Consider the following 21,932-nt stretch of genomic DNA (forward strand, 5'->3'; position numbering starts at 1 on the left):
AACTCAAAAACTGCAACACCCCAAATGCCCCTCAGTGAGCTGCTATTGAGCACCCCTCAGCACATGACAACGGGGATCGACACTGTGAGAAGCCAGCAACCTCATCACTCAGGGGACTCTCATACGTTAAAAACAAAAGAAAGCTGCTTCCCACGCTGATCCACACAATGAACCCTCCTAAAGGGAAAGTACGGGGAAGAAAACGGGATCAGCAGTGGGTGCTGCGGGACAGGGAATGGATACCCACAGACCTGGAGCCGGGGAGGGTCAAGGACTGTCCCACAATCACACATGTAATTCATGGACTATGCATCAAAGGAAAAGAATAACTATATTTCATGTTCATTTTTTTTTAAACCAACATGATACATATCAAATGAACTGATACAAACACTGTACTGTGTTTTGCCACAGAAACCGACTCTAGGTTAACGTAAAATGTACTAACAAAGTGTTACTAGAGCAAGGTAACTTATGAAATACTTTAACAGGTATCTTCAGATCATTTCTCTACCAAGCCAGCTGCTCACCCACAAAATCCGGCTGCTGATTAGCAAGCATCCGACGGTCAACAGGATCCACAGTAGCCATGGACCCGGCTCTGGCCTTGGGCTGATGCTACAAGCAGGAACCCAGATGCAGGGGCTCAGAGACATCCAGCACTGGTCACTAGAAGTCATCCACCTGTGTCCCCTAAGGACTTTACACAACTCCCCGTCCTCAACATGCAGCCACACGCATGCCCAAGTTCACCATGCTACCTCCAAGGTGGGACAGAAACCAATTCCCATTCTACATTGGGAGTTGGCTTCTAAAATTGGTTCCTAAAACAGCTCTCTGCAGTCTGCCAAAATATTATTAGCCTACCACTTCTATAAAGTACCAGTTACTGAATTATCTTTTACTTTTTCAGGCAAAACCAGTAATGACCAGTAAAATCGTGGCAAAGGAACTGTCTCAGCTTGCCTTTAGTCTGTTCTTTGGCCTTTTCAAGCACATCATATATATACACCACGCACCTGAAGGAAATATCCACGGATGTGTTACTATGCAAAGCATTTTTAATAAAACTTTTATTGTAATGGAGCAGCTATGAGTAACCTTATTTTTCTCCCATTGTTCTCTCTCCCAAAAGTTTCCAATACCAAAACCTACAGACCATGAGGGTGCTCCCAGCTTCCTCTTCAAACATGGCTATTGGGCTCCTTTTTAATTCTCTGAGGAACATCTACCTTTTGAAGTGACCACTTTCACGTTTCCCAGCGCTCCCACCAAGAACAAGATCAGGGAGGCAGAACACACTAAGTTTCCCCATGACACTATTCTCACAAATTCTATGACAATGGTTTAGTCACAAACATAAGGAATGGCTGCTTCTTAGTCAGGACCTGGCTTAAGAACTGCACAGGGACACGTGAGTAGTTAACAGTCCCGCCTTGACTAGAATAAGGCAAGCCGATCTACACCACTCTCCAAAGAGGCCCCTCTCCAGGCCTACTGGATGCAGAGCTGGGGCTTTTTAGAGTCTGGTCCTTAAAGGCTGTGTCTTCCTCCCATCCTAACAGTAAAATCAGTAAAGGAAAAATTAGAAAGCAAACTACTTTACCACAGTCTACACGTCTCAGCTAACTGGATGTCCTCTTTTTAAAATAAATTCATAATAATAATAAAAAGGTGAGGAGGCGAGGAAAGACTTAGTGGGGAGGGAAAAGAGGTGCAGGTGCGTGCAGGTTCCTGCAGAGCCGGAGGTGTTGGTCCCCTGGAGTTACAGGTAGTGAGCTGTCCCACATGTGACTGAACTCAGATCCTCTGCAGGGGTAACTGCTCAATTGGCTCTCCAGGCCCAGCACTGGATTTTCTTAGGCAGAATTCACTTCCTGGTTAACTCCATGCTTCACACAAGCTTACCCTGGGAGAAGGCTCAGCTCTGCCCAATTTTTACAGCTCATTTGTGTTTGCATTATCAACTTTATGCTCACTCCACGGTCCTCCTTTGTAGTTTTAATTAAAACTAGTTAACATACTCTTCAAATCTGTATAGGGAGCTGCGTGAGTGGCATATTACAGTGGGCAGAAAGCAACCGGGGAATGAGAGTCCCTTTGCACTGGACAGAACAGTCCCACACACTCGCCAGGGGCTGTGCTCCACCTGCAACCCGTCTTCGGGCACAGGCCCAAGAGGTGCCATCTTAATATTAAAAAAGTCAGCTCCTGGCCCATGACAGTTTGACGTCCATGACACAAACACGGCCTGAATTCACAAGACCCGTCCTTTCTGCTGATCTCTGCCAGGCCTTTGGCCATTGGCGATGCGTGTGTGGGCCCAGAGCAGAGCGCTGGGCTAAGCCATCAACAGCCATGCTTGATTGCCCCTGGTCTGTGGTGAGGGGGAGGCGCACCTGTGTTAGTCCTGGTCCTCTCATTTCCCACTACAGCAGAAAGCTTATCCAATAAATGAGCTCATTCTGGAAACCAGCTCTGATAGGATTTCTGTTCTCAAGCTTCTTCCCCCCCCCCCCACTCTGGCTGCACAGCCATCTCCCCAGTGCTGTCAAAATGTTCTTCTTCAGGAAGCTCCCGCAATTACCCCATCTCTATGACAGACTGCCACCAGGTGACAACTCCCGCCATCTTCTCTACATACCTACCTTGCTATAAGAAGCCCGGAAGTAACAAGAACAGAAAGAACAGGAAAATGAGAATCAGAAAACTGGGGACAGACAAATCGTTTGGGACGTCTACTTCTACAGTGTACATATTTCTACTTCGCTCCATTTCTCTTGGTTATTATGACCATCAATAACCACTATAAACGTCCAATAAGAATTTGGTTAAATTGGGAGCTCACCAAGGCCAGCTGGACTGTGACTGAAAAAGCATGGGATAAAACCGGACTCTCTGAACATGGCGGACAATGAGAGCTGATGAGAGGCCAAGGACAATGGCACGGAGTTTTGATCCTACTTCATGTTCTGGCTTTGTGGGAGCCTAGACAGTTTGGATGTTCACCTTCCTAGACCTGGATGGAGTGGGGAGGACCTTGGACTTTCCACAGGGCAGGGAACCCTGACTGCTCTTGGGGCTGGAGAGGGAGGAGAAGAGGAGTGGGGGGAGGGGAGAGGGGCAGGAGGAGAGGGAGGGAAATGGGAGGCGGGGTGGAGGCGGAAAATTTTTTTTTCAATAAAAAAAAAAAATTTGGTTAAAAAAATTTACTTTTAAATTTAGAAATATATAATATATACATTATAAGTTATAATACCCTTATAATACAGATGAAAAATAATGTTTTGTATCTACATTTAATTTTAAAAGGTAATTTTCTTTACATATTTAATCACAAATAATTACAAAGGCTAAAAGAATAATTTGTTTGTTTTTATTCTTGTTGTCTTGATTAGCCATTCTAAGCTCAACCTTCTACAACAATCAAATTCAAAGGCCTCTTTTTAAAGTTTTCAACCACCCATTAGTATAACAAAGACAATGAAGTCATTAGAAAAAAAAAAGAAGAAAAGTAATACCCATTTAAATTAAAGTGGCAATTAGAACATTTAAAATAGGTGCCACAGTCCGGCACAGCCCATGCCTTTAATCCCAACAGTCAAGCCTTTAATCCCTGCACTCAGAGGCAAAGGCTGGTGAATCTCAGTAATTCAGAGCCAGCTTGGTCTACATAGTAAATTCCAGGCCAACTAGGGCTACATAGAGAGACCCTGACTCAAATAAATAACAAAAACAAAAATAAAATAAGTACAACATATGGTCTCAGAGCCATCGGAAAGCTGTTTTGAAGAACTGGGATCACGGCGTGCACATAAGCTGTGTGTTCTGTACTTCAGCATCACAAAGCATGTACCTTTCTGTATCATTTAATGTTCTTCAAGCATCAAAAACTCAGCATGGCTGACATTCCCCTACATATATAGGTAACAAATTAGCTATTCTGTACTATTAACATAGACTCAATGAAATTTTTATTCTAAAAGGTAATAAACAGGGCCAAAGATGGCTCGGCAGTCAAGAGCACAGCTGCTCTTCCAGAGGACCTGGATTCATTTCCCAGCACCCACATGGCAGCTCACAGCAGTTCTTAACTCCAGTTCCAAGAGATCTATCATCCTCTTCTGGCCTTCATGTGCAATGTATGAACTTGGTGCACAGACATATATGCAAGCAAACATTTACACACTTAAATCATTTTTAAAGTGATAAACATTGTTGAATGTAATCTTAAAGAAGTAGGAAGGAAGAAGGAATGAAGGAAGGAGGGAGGGAGGGGGCAGGTATAAAATGAAGTCTTATGGGCAAAGAAAAGGATGTTTTTAAAGTTTTTGAACATACCCAGATTATTCTTTACACAGTGCATGTAAAAAATGCACTTCAACAAATGAATATGGATAGTTCGTTGCGAGAATGAAAGGTTCTGCTTAGGCAGAGGCCATAACCAGGACCTCGGGTGTATCTTGTACATCTCTTTAGATGTCAGGATGCTGCACACTCATGCACTCAGCTTTTATCTGAAAGGCCAAGCAGAAACCATACCTTTCATTATTTTGCATGCCCTCAGACCTAGAATAGCACTCATTGTAAAAGTCACCCTACAAATATCACAGATGCATTTACAGAGAACAGAAACTGATTACAGGAGATTCCCTGTAACACACAAAGCACACCTACCTACTCCAATATGACTCATCTGTCATACATGCCAGGCACTGTTTGCAGCACTTCCCATATACGAACCTTCAGAGTGCCCACATACTGCTTGCATAATCATTGTCAATTTTGCAGATGACGTACATGGTGTTAAGCAACTCGCCAAAGTCAGAAAGTTGGTGAAGGCAAGATCTACACCCATAGAGTGAGGTGTCAGTTAACATGAAGCCTCATGGACACATGCCCACCCTTTGTACCCAGCCTGCTCAGCATTATATGACTCATTTGCAAATGAAAGGGCCAGGTTTCAGTGCCTCAGTTCTCCACCTGTGGCAGCTATTACACACTTGCTGAAAGTCTAACAATGCAAACCACAACTCACTTTCTTAAAATCACACACGCACACACACACAACACAGGATTTCGCTATGCTCCTAGATTAGATTTGGGTTTTGCATGCTGTTTTTATAGAAAGTGTATCAATCTGCTCTCTGCATTAAACATGACATTATCAAGTACACACAAACAAAGGAGTCTCAAAAACCTCATCAAACAAACAGCAAATGATTAATGCTGCCTAACTCCTTATTCAACCTTATTCAGCAGTGTACAGGAAGCTAAGATAATACTGCTTGATTCAAATAACCTGACAGTTACACGAACAAGAATGGTCAACACTCACTTGGTCAATGCGGCATACCCTGGGGTGCATTTTGTAAATGCCTACATGCATACAACCTTGGCTCAAAGAATCAACCAGCAACAGAAATTAATGCTGGCCTAAGGAGAGACACTGAAATAGCAATGAATGAGAATTTGTCCCCAAAAGTAGAAAAAATGTTCCTATAGATAATACAATAAAAGAGAAGACTGTTGTCTAAATATGGGGTCTAGGACTACAGCATAGTGGTAGAGTGCTTAGCATATATGGAACCCTGACTCTACTCCCCAGCACAGAGAGCTCACACACACACACACACACACACTGAATAACCGAATAAAAATAAGGCTACTAAATTTGGTTCCTATGAACAATATAAAATAGTTCACTATAAACTAACTAGTCAGAGGCCAGAGAAATGGCTCTCAGTGTTCAAAAGCACTTGTTACTCTTGCAGAGGACCCAAGCTCAGTTCCCAGTACCCAAATCAGATGGCTCACAACCATCTACAACTCTAATTCCAGGGGATCCAAGGACTAGCCTCCAATCCACATAGACAGAAAGACACACACAATTAAATGAAATAAATCCTTTCAAAAAAGAAGGAAAAAAGCCAATATGCCTGAGACTATAAATACCCATGTTTGTCAAAAGTCGTGATGAACACTAAGCAAAACAAACACAATTACTAAAAAAAAGCATTTAATTTAGTTAATGATGAACACAAATACCTAGTTAAGGCACCATCTGCAGGGTTAAACATAAAATGTAAAATAACCCTGGTAAGAGGACATAATTAGAACAGTGAACTTTATTACCTCTGCCTTCAACCAAGTTCTACTAAGCTGTTGTTTATCCCAGCAAATGAGGAGCAGCATGGGAACTGTCCCAGTTTCTCTGAGAGTTAGCAACTGAAGCTAATGTTTCCTGAGAGAGGGTTGTGCTTTGATCGGTCCTTAGCTGCCCAGCACCCTAGCCACTCCCTAAGATACTGCTCAGAGGGCAGTGGCAGCATGTGCAGTGCCAGCTCTGAGATGTCACTGGAGTATCCATGCTGCTGTCACTGTACTTACCTGCATGATCTCCCCCGCAAGGGTAAAAATGAGTTTCACCTTGAAGTCTAATGGACCAGCACGGTAACAAAGAGGAGCTAGCTCTGGTAGCTGCCCTGCTTTCCTCCTGTACAGTATTGTTGTTTGTCTTCCAATCCCAAGTAGCATGGGAAGGACCTTGGACATCCATTCTTGTTCTCACATGTGGGGTTCCCCCTTCTCCCCTAAAGCACCTCACAATCAACTGGATGAAGTATTATCTGTTTATCAATACTTCTGGAGACACCAAAAAGCACCTCAGAACTGACTGGCTGGAGAACCCTGGTCCCCACATAAACCTGTCAGCTACTGTAACATGGGAGAAAACACAAATGCTAGGAGGCCCAGACACCACTAATGGAACTACAACCAAAGAGTAACACTCTGCCCACGACAGGGCTGATAAAAGAGCACACCACAGTAGACCAGGCTAAATAATGCCATCAATTTGATGCTTCAAATTCAACAACCATGGCCACCCCAGCAGCGGCTCATTGAGTAGTCCACCAAAACACATGCTGGGACTACAAGCATGCAACACCTGCCCCGTTCCACTTCAACTTCCTAAAACAGGACTAAGTTCTCAGTTCTTCCAGGTCAGCTAAGGAGAAGAAGCGTGCATAAATAAGGCATCTCTATCTGATGCCGCACATGCACACCGCGTCCTCCGTCCTGTGCTGTCTTCCTACCATTGGCTTCATTACAACAGAAAGCCCACTTCCCAAAAGGTCACTCAGTTTCCAATAGAATGCTGTTTTAGGAAGGAAGGGAGGGGAGAAAAGGGAGGGAGGGAGGGAGGGAGGGAGGGAGGGAGGGAGGGAGGGAGGGAGGGAGGGGGGGGGGAGGGGGGGAGGGAGGGAGGGAGGGAGGGAGGGAGGGAGGGAGGGAGGGAGGGAGGGAGGGAGGAGTGAGTCAACCTAATACATCTTTAAACCTAATCATCAGAAAGGGACCAAACTCACAGAGTATTCAAATCCTCGCTTACTTTCAAAATGCCATGCCTCTTACTGAACTGAGTATTGACAATAAAGCATGTGTTAAATGTCAGTTCAGGTCATCAGCCATAAAGCCCAAACCATGATGTTCTCAGAATGAAGCACTGTAAAACGTCTGCAGGCCAAGAGGGTGTCAGAAGAAAACAATATATTTAGGACAAGGAAATAGGCTTCCCAAGACACAAAATTAGTAGTCATGAACAAAAAACATATCCTATTAAAAACTGTGTCATCAAATGACACTGTTAAAGAGAGAGACAGACACCCACACACCCACACAGGCACAAACATCCACTACACAGGAACCACTGGAAGAGACGGATGTAAAACCTCAATCTCAAGAGAAGAGAATGAGTATCTGTGACATTTCAGGGACCCACAACTTCAGTCATGCAATGTCTGAGAGCCTGTGCCAGGGCGACAGAAGAGATGCTGGCCACTCTAAGGCTGGAAGTGGACAAGAGCAGACAGCCTAGATGACATGAGAAGGCAGGAAATGACGCTGAGATGGAGGCTGGCACCGTCCGAGCTGTCTTTAAAAGAGTGCACTTTACAGACAGCCAGTCTGTCTCCACTGAGAAGAAACCTGCTGAGGATGGCAGTTTGGATGTCCTATTCAGTGGGTTTCAAAAGAGCCTGCTCAACCCTAACACTGGTAGCAACATTTCTTATTTAAATTTACTTAATTCTCCAAACCAAGAAATATAAGGTTGTTTGGATGAAAGAGTCATAACATTTCTTAGGCATTCTGTTTTGTCTAAAAATTACTCTTCTACAATAATAGGCTAACACTGTAAGGATACAAAGTAATAGAAAATGTCAAAGTTGCCAATAATTATTAAAGTTGTTCAGTCAGAATTCCTTAGCTGTGATTTTACATAATTACACATTTGGTTCTGTCTAGACATGCTACTGAGTTGGATTCATAACACATACCACTCCACCTCACCAGTGCTGGCAGACCAGAATATAATACATGGCTGTTCACTCTAGTATTTAGCACGTGTGACTGGCAGAGCTGTCAACAACCTACAACAATAAAATGGGGGTGTCCAACCCAGAGTCACACATACGCTAGAAGCTCTGTACCTCTAAAGTACTGCCCTGCCCTGCCCTGCACCGCATCACACCCACTGCAGGTGTTCGTGATGAGCCTCTCAATGTGCTTCCAGTCCTCACGCTGCCTGCATCCCGGAGTCCCTGGCTGTGGGACCACACAAAGCATAAGCTGCTATTTTACAGAGCAGTAGAAGTACCTAAACTGTCTCGGAGGACTGCTGGAAGCTGTTTAGACTGAACTGTCATTTAGAAAATGATATCATGTGTAATTTCCTTCCCTTAAGCAGTAAGAAGAGAAAAGGAAGACATGATTTCTAAGTACCATCAACACAGCAGTAAATGAAGTTTTGACCAGAGTAGCTAAGATGTTGAGTCAACAGGTAATGATGTTACAGACAGAAAAAACTCAAGAAAACCAAAAGTTACTTTAGGATAAAACTAGGGTGGCATCCTACTATTTTAAAGAAGAGGGGAGGCATTATTAACACTGGGCAGGAGGGAGGGGGAGCAACAAGAAAAAACAATTGGACAAAGTAGTTTAGGTGTTCTAAAGGCAAACAGATGTGAGTTCAAATTCTGCCTCAGTAACTTACAAGTTGAGTTGCAGGAAACTATTGCCTCATCAATCCAAAGGAATCTCACTTAGAAAAGTCTAGGCACACATTAAATGATAATAATCACTATGGATATTACTGTCAGCATAAAATTTCCCAACAAAGGCTTGGAACTATTCAAACCTCTAACATTTGAGAAGCAAATGTAATAACAATCAGACCAATTTGGAGTTTAACAACACTGGAAATCTAGAGAATCTTAAATTTTAAACAAGTACCCAGTTCTTTCCTTTTCCTAACCAAGTACTCTAAGGAATGAGCAAAAGGAACAGACACGCCCCCTTGGATCAGCTGTAACTGCCAATCACTCACTTCATCACAGAAGGACACAGCCAAAGAGCAAACCACACAACTTCCAGGTACAGCTCCAGAGGCCCCCACAGCCCTCATACCTGGAAATCAGCTTCTAGCGGTTTCACTACAGCAATTTTCTGCATAGGCTGCAACCATCTGAAAAGTACCTGTGCAGAAGAAAAACGCAGAGTTAGCATCAGGAGCTGAAGGGGAGAGGGCAGTCTGTCTTCCCCTCTGACAGTAATCAGGCAGGATCTAGCAAGCCTTCTGTGAGTCTCGTCAAATATTAGCATGGGAACAAGGGTGTTTCCTGTAAGAGCCTCCAGGACAGTATAAAGGAGGTATCCTGTGGCATGCCCTGCCTCTCAGCACAAGATTCTGAACTTCACAGAATGCAGATAAAGAGGACTAGCCAGGTGACACCAGGAGAAGCACCAATGTGCTCTGTCCAGTCTCAATCGTCAACACTGTGGTTTTATGACAGTGATTTGTTAGTGATGGAAATTTTCTCCCCAAACTTCACTTTCTTCGTTGCGCCCTTGGGTGATCTACATATGCTTCATTCATAAGGAGGAAAAAAATCCCTATAGGTGCCTTTCCCCCAACCAGATTTTCTTCTTCCTCCTCAATCCCAGCTGGCTGGGGCTCAATATATCAATATACGCCAGGCTGGCCTTGAACTTGATCTGCCTGTCCTGCCTCCAAGTGCTGGCATTGAAGGCCCCCACTACCATGTTAAATATCTTTACCTTTACAGGGCAGCTCTAAGGCCACCTTCTCCAAGGGAGAGTTCAATAGGCTAACATCTTCTTGAGATGAGTCCTTGGTGAAGGGCTAATGACCTAGAGCCCTCAGGGGTTGGAGAAGTCCCTGCAGGAAAGCTGACTAAGAACAGCTGTGGAAGCTGCTGCAAAGGAGACCTGCACAGCAAGTCCATCAGCATCTACCACTTCCAGACTGTAGGGGAACGGACCTCCAGATAGACTCTTCCATCTCTAAAGTTCTCCTTTCTCATCCTATACAGTCTGCAAGACCCCATGCCACGTGCGTACAGTCGCGCTTCACTTGTTCTGACTGAAGAACAACCCTGCCTCTCTGAGAGGCCGCCTTCTTCCCTTCTGTCACCACCCGGACTCCGTCGACCTCATCCAACACCCTGTGGTGCACTAGGCACACTTGTGTTGTGTCGTCTCCTCTACGCTGTATTAAGGTCCTCCTTACACACATCTTTGCTGGCTTTAACACTAATGCTCTGTGTCTGACTCACCAAAGATGGCCCTCTAGGGGTTACAGAGTTCCAGAAACTATTGCATGCCTGCTGCAGGGTAAATGATCTAAGAAATCACACATGATGGACCCCCTTGTCGCCAAAACAGTAGCCTTGAGACCAACTGAAAAAGGAAAATGGTAACTTCAGCTCCGAGATGCTCAGAAGTGAAATTTTGCTCCAGGCTCCATTACTCTTCCTAAAAGTGAATCCTTCATTGTTTACAGAGAAAACCAGAGCCAGGTTTGCTGTGGAGCTGGCCCATCCACCCTCACTGCCCTCAAGCCAGGACCAGAGAAGGGATTCAGCTTTCTGCTCCAACTGTCCATACAGTCTTGCTGTATGCATGACTGAGACTAGAATCACTAGTTCCATGGCCCTCTGACTTTAGTCACAGGACTGCCAGCAGTCTGACTCCGCGAACATCCCAGTGAACATCTGCCTCGGACCTCACCCGACCCCAACCCAAACACCCGAGGAAGCAGCTGCGTACACACTGCCTTTCTTTAACAACGACATTTTAAACACAGGCTGTTAGGAATGGCCCTGGCTACTGCTCAACAGAAACAGAACTTCCTAAAGCAAAAACACCTTCAATTCCCCCAAATCAAGTCTTTCAATTCATTGGAGAATTGAAATCCCACTTTGAAAAGTCATACTGCACTTGTTCTGTGGATTTGAGGGTATCTGGAACACAGGGTTCCAGTGTCGCAGCAAGACATCTGAAAGAAGCCAGTGCCTCAAAGCACAGCTAGCCCCAGAGGTCTGAGGCTAAGGTGTGATGAGATGCCAGCAGGAGAGAGGCAGGAGTCACACGCTAAGCAGCTGACTTGATTAGCCAGGTAATAATCACAGAGGGTAGCTGGTATTCAACCCATCCCCAGCAGAAAACTGCATTCAAGGCAGTCCACACCCAGCCTGAGCTTCAACCAGCAACACAATCACTTCCTTCAATGAGCTCACAGAGTAACAACGAGCAATGTACAAATAGAAATTATAACTAGACCTGTGCTATAATCATTATAATCACAGTGAACTAGAGTTCCCAGAAAAAGCCACACCTATGGTAAAAAAAAGTCTATAAGGCGGAGCAACTGATCTGAACTGACTGTAGAGAGTTGGAATGTTGCAGATCCAAATTATCTTGGTCTATTTTTGGTGCTCTTAACAACCGTTCACTCTTTGTCTTACAAAACATCTTTGTGCCTATCACATAAGACTTTTGGATGGTACTAACAGACTACTAGCTTCTATAAACCAAAAGCTGAGAATGCCATTAGGTAGCTATCCCTGCTTGTTGAGACCCACCCACTTGATGTTCCTACCTGAGCATTTGAAAAAGTGCCTGCATTCATGGCTAACTTTTGTTCTGTGGCTACATGAACTCTATGGCACTGTTTCCATAGTGGAACATATTATTTGGGGTGACCTGAATCCATATCCTGAGCCACAGACACTCAGAGTTAGTGTTAAGAATAAGCTCTCCCTTCCTCCCTTTGAGATAAGACTTGTGTTCTCCACAGACACTGCATGTCAGTGGCTAGAAGCTTAGTATGTGCCTAGAATTTTACGTAAAGATTTAACATAGGAGTTTCAATTACCCTTTGATACACTATAAACCTCAAGGAAATTACGCCCCTCTCTAAGAGAACAGCATCAAGTCCATGGGACCTGTTGAAGGTTGACACACACTGAGATCTGAGAAGACTGAGTGAGCCATGGCAACTGAGCGTTAAAAACCGAAGGCTGTCATTACCACAATCCCTGTTTGACAATGAGAACAACAAGATACAAAGTAAAAAGCACAAAGGGAAGGAAGACAAGGCATTAGCTAATAGAGTCCTCAGTCATTCATGCACAGCAGACAACCCACCTGCTTACCACCTCCCTCAAAGGGATTCTGCATGTGACAACCATGCACCGTATGACACTAGACATAGGGACATCACAAACCTGCGGAAAATGTGAACTTGCGATAATGAGCCCTGAGTCCAGTAAATCAATACTCTACATGACACACTAACAAAGAAGCCAACAACAGTGTGTGCGGTCTCACGTCCCCACAGTTGCTAGGTCAATCAGAAAACTATTACATAGGGACACCAAATGCCACAGCTGGACTGCCACCCTAGCAGAATTCATTAGAAGCTTGAGCAAAGCACCTTCCACCATTTTTAAATGCAACCTAAACCCCGCTGAAAACTGCTCCCCAGGGCAGTCTGGAGGCAAAGAATAGCAAATACAACAAACATATATGACTTTGGTCCAAAGTCTGAGCATTTGAATAAGGTGACTTTTAAGCATTCTTTTCTATGGCATCCTTTTACTGAAACACCATCGGAGCCATTAACAAAAGATAATCCTTTTATTCAGCCTTTACAACTCCAAGCTTCTATTGGCGTCTTTTAAGATCACAGACCACCAACTGTCCTGTGAGATTCCCTGAACTGAAGCCATCCCCCTTTTTCTGCAGAGTCCACTTAATTCAATGTCAGCGTACTCTCAGAGACGACTTTTCAAAGGAATAGGAGGAAAAAGAATAGTTTTACCCCATACCCCAGTGAAACAAGAGGGGATGTGAAGAAGCAGAAGTCATCCCAGTGTTCTGACCCAGTAACTCTTTCTTATTGGAGGTAATTATCCTCAGAAAATAACCAAGCATCTCTAGTCAATGCACATGTAAAATAAATACAGAAGCTCTATGACTCATCAGACAAATCAGTCTAAGGCGAGAGGTGGTATTACAAAGTATTCTGAAATGATATTCCAAAAATTATTTAAATGGATGGAAAATATTCAAAAATGCAACTAAACATAAAAAGCAGAAATACCATGAGATTCCAACTCTGCTATTAGAAAACGCAAAGATGCACAAAAGAGAACGAAGTACGAGAATACTACCACTAGAAAACAGCAGTGAACAAAGTATCTCTTTGTTCCTTTCCCTGAGTTACTTAAAACCAGCTTGTAGGACTGGAGAGAAGGATCAGTGGTTAAGAGCACTGGCTGCTCTTCCAGAGGACCTGGGTTCCACATGGCAGCTCACAATTTGCTGTAACTTCAGTTCCAGGAGATACAATGCCCCCTTTTGGCCTCTTTGGATACCAGGAATACCCAACCATACAAACATACATGCAGGCAAAACATCCCTACACATAAACTAAAATGAAAATTAGCTTCTGTTACTCATCTTGCTGTCCACAAGAACAAATCCCTTTCAAACAGGTGCAGGAAAGCAGCTCCTCTCAGCTGACGAGTCTGCTGCAGTCTGTAAAACATTTACTGCTCACTATGTTTGCTGCAATGGCTGGAGTAACATTTCAAATAAGAAAAATCAATTAACCGTTATAATTATTTTTTAAAAAAACTGTTGGAGATCTTTATATCCTGGGTGTAAAAAACTCAGTGTTTTATGAATAAGAGATGTTTAGCAGTACTGGCACCAAACACTGAGAGCACATAGGCCCTTTAACTGTTAACCAAGGCAGAGGAGGTGCGTTGTTGGGTAAAGTGCTTCTGTGTGAGTCTGAGGACCTGAGTTGGGATCCTCAGGACCAACATAAGAAGCTTGGTGTGGTGGTGCACACTTGTAATCCTGGTACCAGAGCAGGAGACAAGAAGGTTCCAAGGAGCTCACTGGCCTGCCAGTAAAGCTGAACAGGAAGCAGCTGGTTAGGGAGAGATCCCATCTCAAAGAAGTAAGGCGGAGGACAGTGACAAGGAAAGACACCTACATCACCTTGCAGCTCCCTACAAGGGGAAACACAACATGGCGGGGGCGGGGGAGTTATGGTTAACCAATCTGAGACCCAAATCCCATCTGAGGAAACAGAAATTCTGTAAGGCTAAATCAAACTTAGTTTCAAAATAAAATTCCCAAGAAGGAGAGAAGATTGAGTTTTACTCTGAGTAATCACTTTATCTGAAGACTGAGCCTCTGAGCTTCCCTAGGTCTCTAAGGGGGAGTGTTCCTTGTACTCCCATACTATCTCAGGCTTCAGGCAACTGAGAATCTCTACAGAGTCAGGAATACAGGAAGTCACAATGGGAACAGAACAGAAGAAACTCTTCCACCCGCTCACAACAAAGTTAAAAGTACCTATCTGGTTTTCACTTTTCTAAATAAATAGAAGATGGTTAACCATGTGCCTCGGTACAATCAAGGCAGTGGCAGGGTTTCCTCCTGAACCTGGCTTGAAGGTGCCCCAAGTCAATACTAGTCCCCAAAACCAAAGCAAGGAAGAGGTCAATCTTGTTCTCACAGTCACATTAAGAGCACAAACTATTTGTAAAGAATAAATCCCACCCAAACTCCCAAGATGAGGAGAAAAGCAAAGGAAATACGACCTGGGAACCATGACTAGGAGCCAATCTCAGGCGCTGGGAACTCCGATGGATAGCCATCTCCTGTCTCAGAACCAACCAGACGACAAGATACTTTGTGTTTCTTTTTGCTGAGGCTGCTCTAATTTCAAACTACCCTTCAGTTCCAAGGAAAGGACTGAATGTCACGCTGTCTTTCTCAGGATGAATGTTAACTTGATGAGAATTATCTTTTCCTGGCCCCAATGAAGTAAATCAAGTTGTCTTTGTGTTCACAGAGAGCTGAGAAGGACAGTAGCTCCACTCTATAAAGACTCTGGTACCTAACAGGTGGCAATGAATATCACTTTCAGGAAGCACTAAGTGGAGAGAGAAACTAGCGCCTGAGGATTGGGAGCCTCACTGTGAGCGGTTCCAACACCACTCATCTAACCCTAACAAGCGTCTCTTCTCTGTTCTGAGGACTCTAAGAGATGGAGTGAAGTGGGAACAACGTGAACGAGTGAACTCCAGGTCTGCTCTCTCCTACAGGAGCCAGGACATTCACGACCAGTGTTCTAGAACAGGAGCATGGAACCAGATCTCCAATGAAAGAACACGGCATTCTGCTGTCATCTCAACTGACTTAACATTTCTCTTCAGAAAAGCGCTGCTGTAACTATGGTTACACATACAATTTCTTTTAAATTCAAGTTCCCTTGGGTCTCCAAAGTCTACACTCTACAAAGTAGAAGTTATTCTGCCCAAAAAGCTTATAGAGTAATCAGGGTACTGAGGGAGGGCTCAGACTGTTCCCCAAGTGCCCTATTGTATATCTTGTCTCACTAAGTACAGGTAATGTCCTCCACTTCAACTTGAAAAATAGATTCCAACTGAAAGCCAATTTCAATGTATATTCACCCATAAGAAGGACTGCAAAGAACCTTAACCAATCATGAAAAGATGAAATTATTTAGAAGAGATTTAATTCACAGATCTCAAAATTTAGTTAGACTAAGAGAATATTTGCTTATAAAAACGCAAAATAACAGCTGGGCAGTGTGGCGCACGCCTTTAATCCCAGCACTCGGGAGGCAGAGGCAGGCGGATCTCTGTGAGTTTGAAGTCAGCCTGGTCTACAAGAGCTAGTTCCAGGACAGGCTCCAAAGCTACAGAGAAATCCTGTCTCGAAAAACAAAAACAAAACAAACAAAAAGAAAAAAGCAAAATTTACCACCTGATATTCCAAGGTCTTGTCTGTATATTGTCAACTGCCTCCTTCAGACTGTATATTAGACTAAAATTCACAAAAGCGGAACTGGGAACCAGCAAAGATACTTGCTACCAAGTATAAAAGTCTGAGTTTCATCCTTAGAAGTCACCTGGTGGAAAAGGAAAACCAGCTCCTGTAATTTCACATGCCTGTGGCACACACACAAACTACATAGATAAATAAGCAAATAATACATAAATAAATACATAAATGGAATAGAAGATTTGCAGTAATGTTTAAATAAATTTTTAAAATAGTAAAATGCTATATATTTTGAGAGACAGAATGGCAATGAAGGATCTTAACAGTTTAAAAATCAACTGTGGAGAGCTTAAATCAAGAACTCTAGGCACAAAGTTTCTGTTCACATACTAATTAACACCAAGAGCTCTAGATCCCAGCAGCCACCAATGTGCAACAAACACACTTTGCTCCACTGCACTGGTTTCAAAAGACATGAGAGTCTCAGAAGTGCAGACTCTACAAGGGCCAGAAAACCTTTAGGGACCATTTTCTTCAAATGTCCCCATTTCTCAAGGAGGAAAAAAAACTTAATATTTATATAAAATGTATCCACTTATTAAAACTCTTTACTAAATGTTAACAAAATAATACTTTCTCATAATTAATTACTGGAATTAGAAAAATTCCAAGCCGCCAGGGAAAAAAATCTGACTGCTGCTCCTTGCTTTGGCAAACCTCCTTGGATTTCCATCTATTCTCTGGGCTTTGAGTCAAGTAACTGAAATCTTGGCTAAGAAGGAGGTATGTTAATTTGGGATCCTGACCCTTTTGAAAGCAAAGAGAAGAGAATGTTATACTATGTGCTTTGCATTTTTAAGTCAGTCCATGAGATGCCATGGTTTTCAGTTACTTGTGTTCTATTTGGTTGTTTGGTCTCAAAGGAACCAAAGAGTAGCTAGAGATTGCCACTGACATTTGAAACAAGTTATCTGACCAAGGCATTTTAAAATCTTCAGGACTGACTAAAATCCAAGAGGCAGCTTGGCCAGCTTTTCCGCCCACTACAACAGCTACTCCTAGGAGACAATAGGAGTGATCGCCTGAGACTTGGCCATCATCCACCTATCAAGAAAGCGCTTGCTTGGTACTCACTGTGTCCCAGGCACCAGACAGCAGACAGCGATGAACACTACGGCTAGAATCAGCAGCAGTTACCCTTAAGTCTGCGTCCTTCTACCATACCACTCTAGGCTCAACTAGACGTTAAGCTTCAAAACCAGGGCTAACTAGCTGTCAACAAACTTTCTCCTCACTTTAGCGTTAATGGATATACTTTTTTTATTCCCTTGGTAAAGCAGCATAAACCCCGTCTAAGCAGCAAGCAGATGGCTGTCGTTTTATACATAACTTACATGGCTAAAGGTTCAACCAGGACCCTTAGGAATTTGGGGGAAATAATACAGGACAGAGGTCAGTCGCCAGAAGTGTAGCCAGAGCTGGCTCTTTTCTGGAACTAAGAAGGCCACACAAGGTCCCACCTAAATGGCCTGGCCAGTTTTGTGCTTCACGAGGAAGACTCCCTTTGTGGACTTCAGATCTCAAACAGATTCTCAAGTGATCACCACAAAGGGCTGTGTATGCAAATCAGGATTCCAACAGATGACCAACAACACTGTGTTTCTAGTTGCCCTGGGTCCTGATCATCATGCCAACAAAATTACAATCAGAATTATAATCAGAATTTTAGCCCACAAAACAAACAGTTTTTTTTTTAAGGAAGTTTCCTAGAAGGTAAACCTAATTTATTTTTTCTTTTATGCTGAATCTTAACTTTCTCCCCCCCTCCCCACTTTGACTTCTTTGTGTAGACCTGGCTGTCCTGGGACTCACTCTGTAGACCAGAGTGGCTTACAACTCAGAGAGCCACCTGCCTCTACCTCCTGAGTGCTGGGATTAAAAATGTGTACCACCACCGCCTGGTATAAACATTAATTTACTACTGCATTTCCTTTTATTTTTGTTTTTACCTTACTATGTAGACCAAATTGGCCTTGAACTCAAAGATTCTCCTGCTTCTGCCTCCCACACACTTTGACTAAAGGCTGCACAACCACACCTAGCACAGATCTTAACTCTCTCTGTCCATATCTTTTAAAGATTGTAAAACAAAAAGTTATTATAGCCAAAACCAGCCAAAACTTCTCAACACCTCAGAAAGTGTATCCAAATTCTTCAGCAGAGCTCACTTCTGCCTATCTCTCACCTATTTCTTCTGTGTCCTTCGCACGCCATCCCTGCAGACACACTGAGTTCAACACTACATGGCAGTCCTGTCCTTCCTCACATAGCCTCTATTCACAAAATGCCCAAAACACTGCTGTATAACCCCAGAGTTCACCTCTCCTACTGTGCCTAACTCAAGGGCCACCTCTCTAAGCATTTCCTAGGGTCTCTGCTGAGTTCCCACAGGGTGGGCCCTACATACAGAAAGAACATGAGCTTTCAAGACAAACACCATACTGTGGTGCTATTTTGCATTTTAACAAATAAAGTTTGCCTGAAGATCAGAGTGCAGAGCTAAGCCACTAGAGGCCAGGCGGTGGTGGCACACACCTTTAATCCCAGGACTCTAGAGACAAAAGCAGATGGATGGATCTCTGTTAGTTCAAGGCCACCTTGGGCTACACAAAATTGATCCAGTCTAAAAGAGAAACTGAGCTCATACAGAGCCTTTAATCCCAACACTAGGGAGGTGGAGACAGGGAATGAGTGATATGACTGGGTAGAGAGAGGAATCTAAGGCAGGAGGACAGGAGCTCAGTGCACTCTGAGCAACAGCCAGGCAGAGGAGGCAGTTTGAGGACAGGATCACCCTTTCGGTCTCAGCACTGGGAGAGGTAGGAACTCCAGTAGCTGGCAGCTCTGCTCCTCTGATCTTTCACCCCTGATAGCTGACCCTGAGTTTTTATTATTAAGACCAATTACAATCTGTGCTACACCATACACATCTCTATTCTACCATAACAGTTAGGCATGAACAACACAAGCAATGGAATTAACCATATAAGACATGGGTTCTGGGCAAATTAAGGCCAGGAGCTCAAATCTAAATGTTAAAAGCCTGACCTTGCTTGACTGAGTTGGGTGGAGCAGAAACATCAGGAACCTCAGCTTTATCCTCATTTACCTGTGAAGAGCTGCAACTTATTTCATGGCAAAAGAACAAACAGAAGGGTAAACAAATTCCCAGAAAGTAACAAAAAAGGCACAGCTCCGCTGTTGAGGGTGCACACCTCTTCTGCACACACTCCCGAGCCCATTAAATGACTGAGGAAAGATAAGAGTCAGTTATCTTGGGCTCCTAGTCCACTCAACAGTCATCTCTTGTCTACCCCAGTGTTTGACCTAACATTCTTGTGACTATTAGGTAAACCCTTCTGGAATGTAATACCAGACCCCTAGCTTCCATCAACCCAGAGTCTAAGAATGTCATCAGATTGAATCTGAGACCAGTCTGCCTGCTATTTCCACCCACATAAATGAAAAAGACCTTGGTGTATAGCTCTCTTTGTTCTGTTAAGACAAAAACTACATGAAACTCTAACCACACAGGAACATAGTGTTTGGGGTGACCTAAATCTGTGTCCCCAGGCCACAGTCACTATATTTGGCCTTATTGCCTTTAAGGTGAGGGTTGTGTTTTTTTTACCCTGAAGAAACAGTTACTGCATGTCATTCAGGGGTGACTCCACACCCCAGGACTCTCCACTCAGCTCTCCTCTCTGATATGTCTCAGGGATCGACAGATAACCTTTGCTATGGTTAGCTCCTCCTGAGGTCACCTGCACAGTCCAGGCAGACATTCTGCAAGATTCCCTGATAAATAAAAGCCAGAGAAGTTAAAGAATTCTAAGCTAAAAAACAAAGGACAACACTTGTTAAAAAGTGTTGCTTATTGTAGAAGATTACTTTCAAATACTAATGGCTAATCTGTGAATGGCTATGAATGGGACCAACTCCTCCTCCTCCATGGCTGTGAGCCCCTCTACGTGGCTTGGGGAAGATCACTTCGCCTTGCAGCAGCCACTGCCTCATTAACTCATCTCTCATCATTCACCACACATCTCCCTCTAACTTTTCATGATCTTACACTGGCTACAAAAGGAGAGGCTCTAAGGCAGAGTTTCTTAGCCTGTGGGTTGCAAACCCTTTCTTTGTCAACCCTTTATCTCCAAAAATATTTACATTATGATTCATAACAGTAGCAAAATGAGAGTTATGAAGTAGCAATGAAAATAAGTTTATGGTTGGAGACCACCACGACATGAGGGTCTCAGCATCAGGAAGGTTAAGAACCACTGCTCTAAGGAACAAGACCCATGCGTGATTGCCCTTGCTTTCCAATCCTTCCTTGGATCCCCTCCCAGAAAATGATAATTATCCAAATCACAAGGTAATTCAGAAACTTGTGGTCCCTCTGCTAAGTCACTGTACCTTCTAATGCCCCACAGTTAAGTTTGAACAGAGCTAGACAGACGTTCACATCTGAGCCAGAAATTCAACATCAGATCAAAAAAATAAAAACATTTTCATTAGTGATAAACACAAAAATCAGAAATGGCAGAACAGTGACCTGAACCTGGACCTGCAGAGGTTCCCATCAAGCTCTGTAGTGCCCAGGCTTCACTCATAGCCTCTGCTGAAGCCAGATACTTCTCTTAGGAAAATGAGTGTTTCACGCTCATTTCTCGGGATTTATCATAAAAATGGCACAGCTTACATCAAGGTAGAGTTTGAAATTACTCATCAGATTAATCAAATGATAAAAGTTGACTTTTTTCTCTGTGTAGCCCTGGCTGTCCTAGAACTTGTTCTACAAGACCAGGCTGGCCTTGAACTCAGAGATCCAACTGCCTCTCTCCCAAGTACTGGAATTAAAAGCATAAACGGCCATACCCAGCTCTCTATAAAATATATTTTAATTTCATTATTGCCCAATATGAGTACCAACTTACTAAAATGTCCATTTTCTATCTTGACATTTGTTCCACCTGTCTTTGTGTGGGTGGTGGTGAAGGGGAAAAGGTCATGCCCCTGGAATTAACCACTAGGTTCTCCCTCACCTGTCTGTGTGACTTCAGCAAAGCTTCAGAAGCCAACTGCTAACACAGTCAGGTCACACCGAACCTCTGAACCCCTCCTCCTGGAGGTCTTCTGGTGAACACCACCCAATCCTAGACTCCAAGGACTCCAGGAAAGGCTGCCGCCAATCAAATCCAAGAACAGCGGGCAGGGAAGCCAGAGGCAGAAGAAAAATAAAACCTGTTCCCTGAAGATTTCTGGGTCAGTTCCAAGAACTCCTTCTCCCTCTGCCAGCAGCACCCATCAATTCCCATAGCAACCAGCCCACGGCTTTCCAACTTGTCCAAGAGGGAGGTGCATGAGCTGCAGCAGAAGCACATAAGAGAAAGGATGGGGCAGTAATCTCGGCGAAACACTAGGTGCTCGCAAGGTCCAACAGTGTCACCCTGCACGACCAGACTGCGCTATCCTGACTCTTCAGCCAGATGCTGAGACAACAAGGGGACTCAATCACATAAAACAAGAGTCTGTTTTCCAATGTGGTTTTAGGTCAAGTCTGTGTGGTACTAAAGCAATCATGTCTCCTTGAATCAATGTGCTCAATAAGGGAGCCTCTAGAACTGACACTGGGGCTGCGGCGACCTGGAGCGACAATCTGAGAACCCAGGGAAGTG

The 21,932-nt window shown here is 43.8% G+C and overlaps 1 protein-coding gene across 6 annotated transcripts in view; it reads right to left on the minus strand.

The window, feature by feature from the left end:
• Sipa1l1 (signal induced proliferation associated 1 like 1) overlaps nucleotides 1-21,932 on the minus strand; it is a 287,298-nt gene that overhangs the window by 184,495 nt on the left and 80,871 nt on the right. For 5 of the 6 annotated variants that reach the window (XM_057782143.1, XM_057782150.1, XM_057782146.1 and 2 more), the window contains one exon: nucleotides 9,469-9,537. The exons of the other annotated variant lie outside the window; for it this stretch is intronic. The gene's annotated coding sequence lies outside the window, so the exon portion shown is untranslated. The remainder of the gene's footprint in view (nucleotides 1-9,468; nucleotides 9,538-21,932) is intronic. 6 annotated transcript variants of the gene reach the window in all.

This window comes from Chionomys nivalis, chromosome 10 (assembly GCF_950005125.1).
Source record: "Chionomys nivalis chromosome 10, mChiNiv1.1, whole genome shotgun sequence".
Lineage (NCBI taxonomy): Eukaryota > Metazoa > Chordata > Mammalia > Rodentia > Cricetidae > Chionomys > Chionomys nivalis.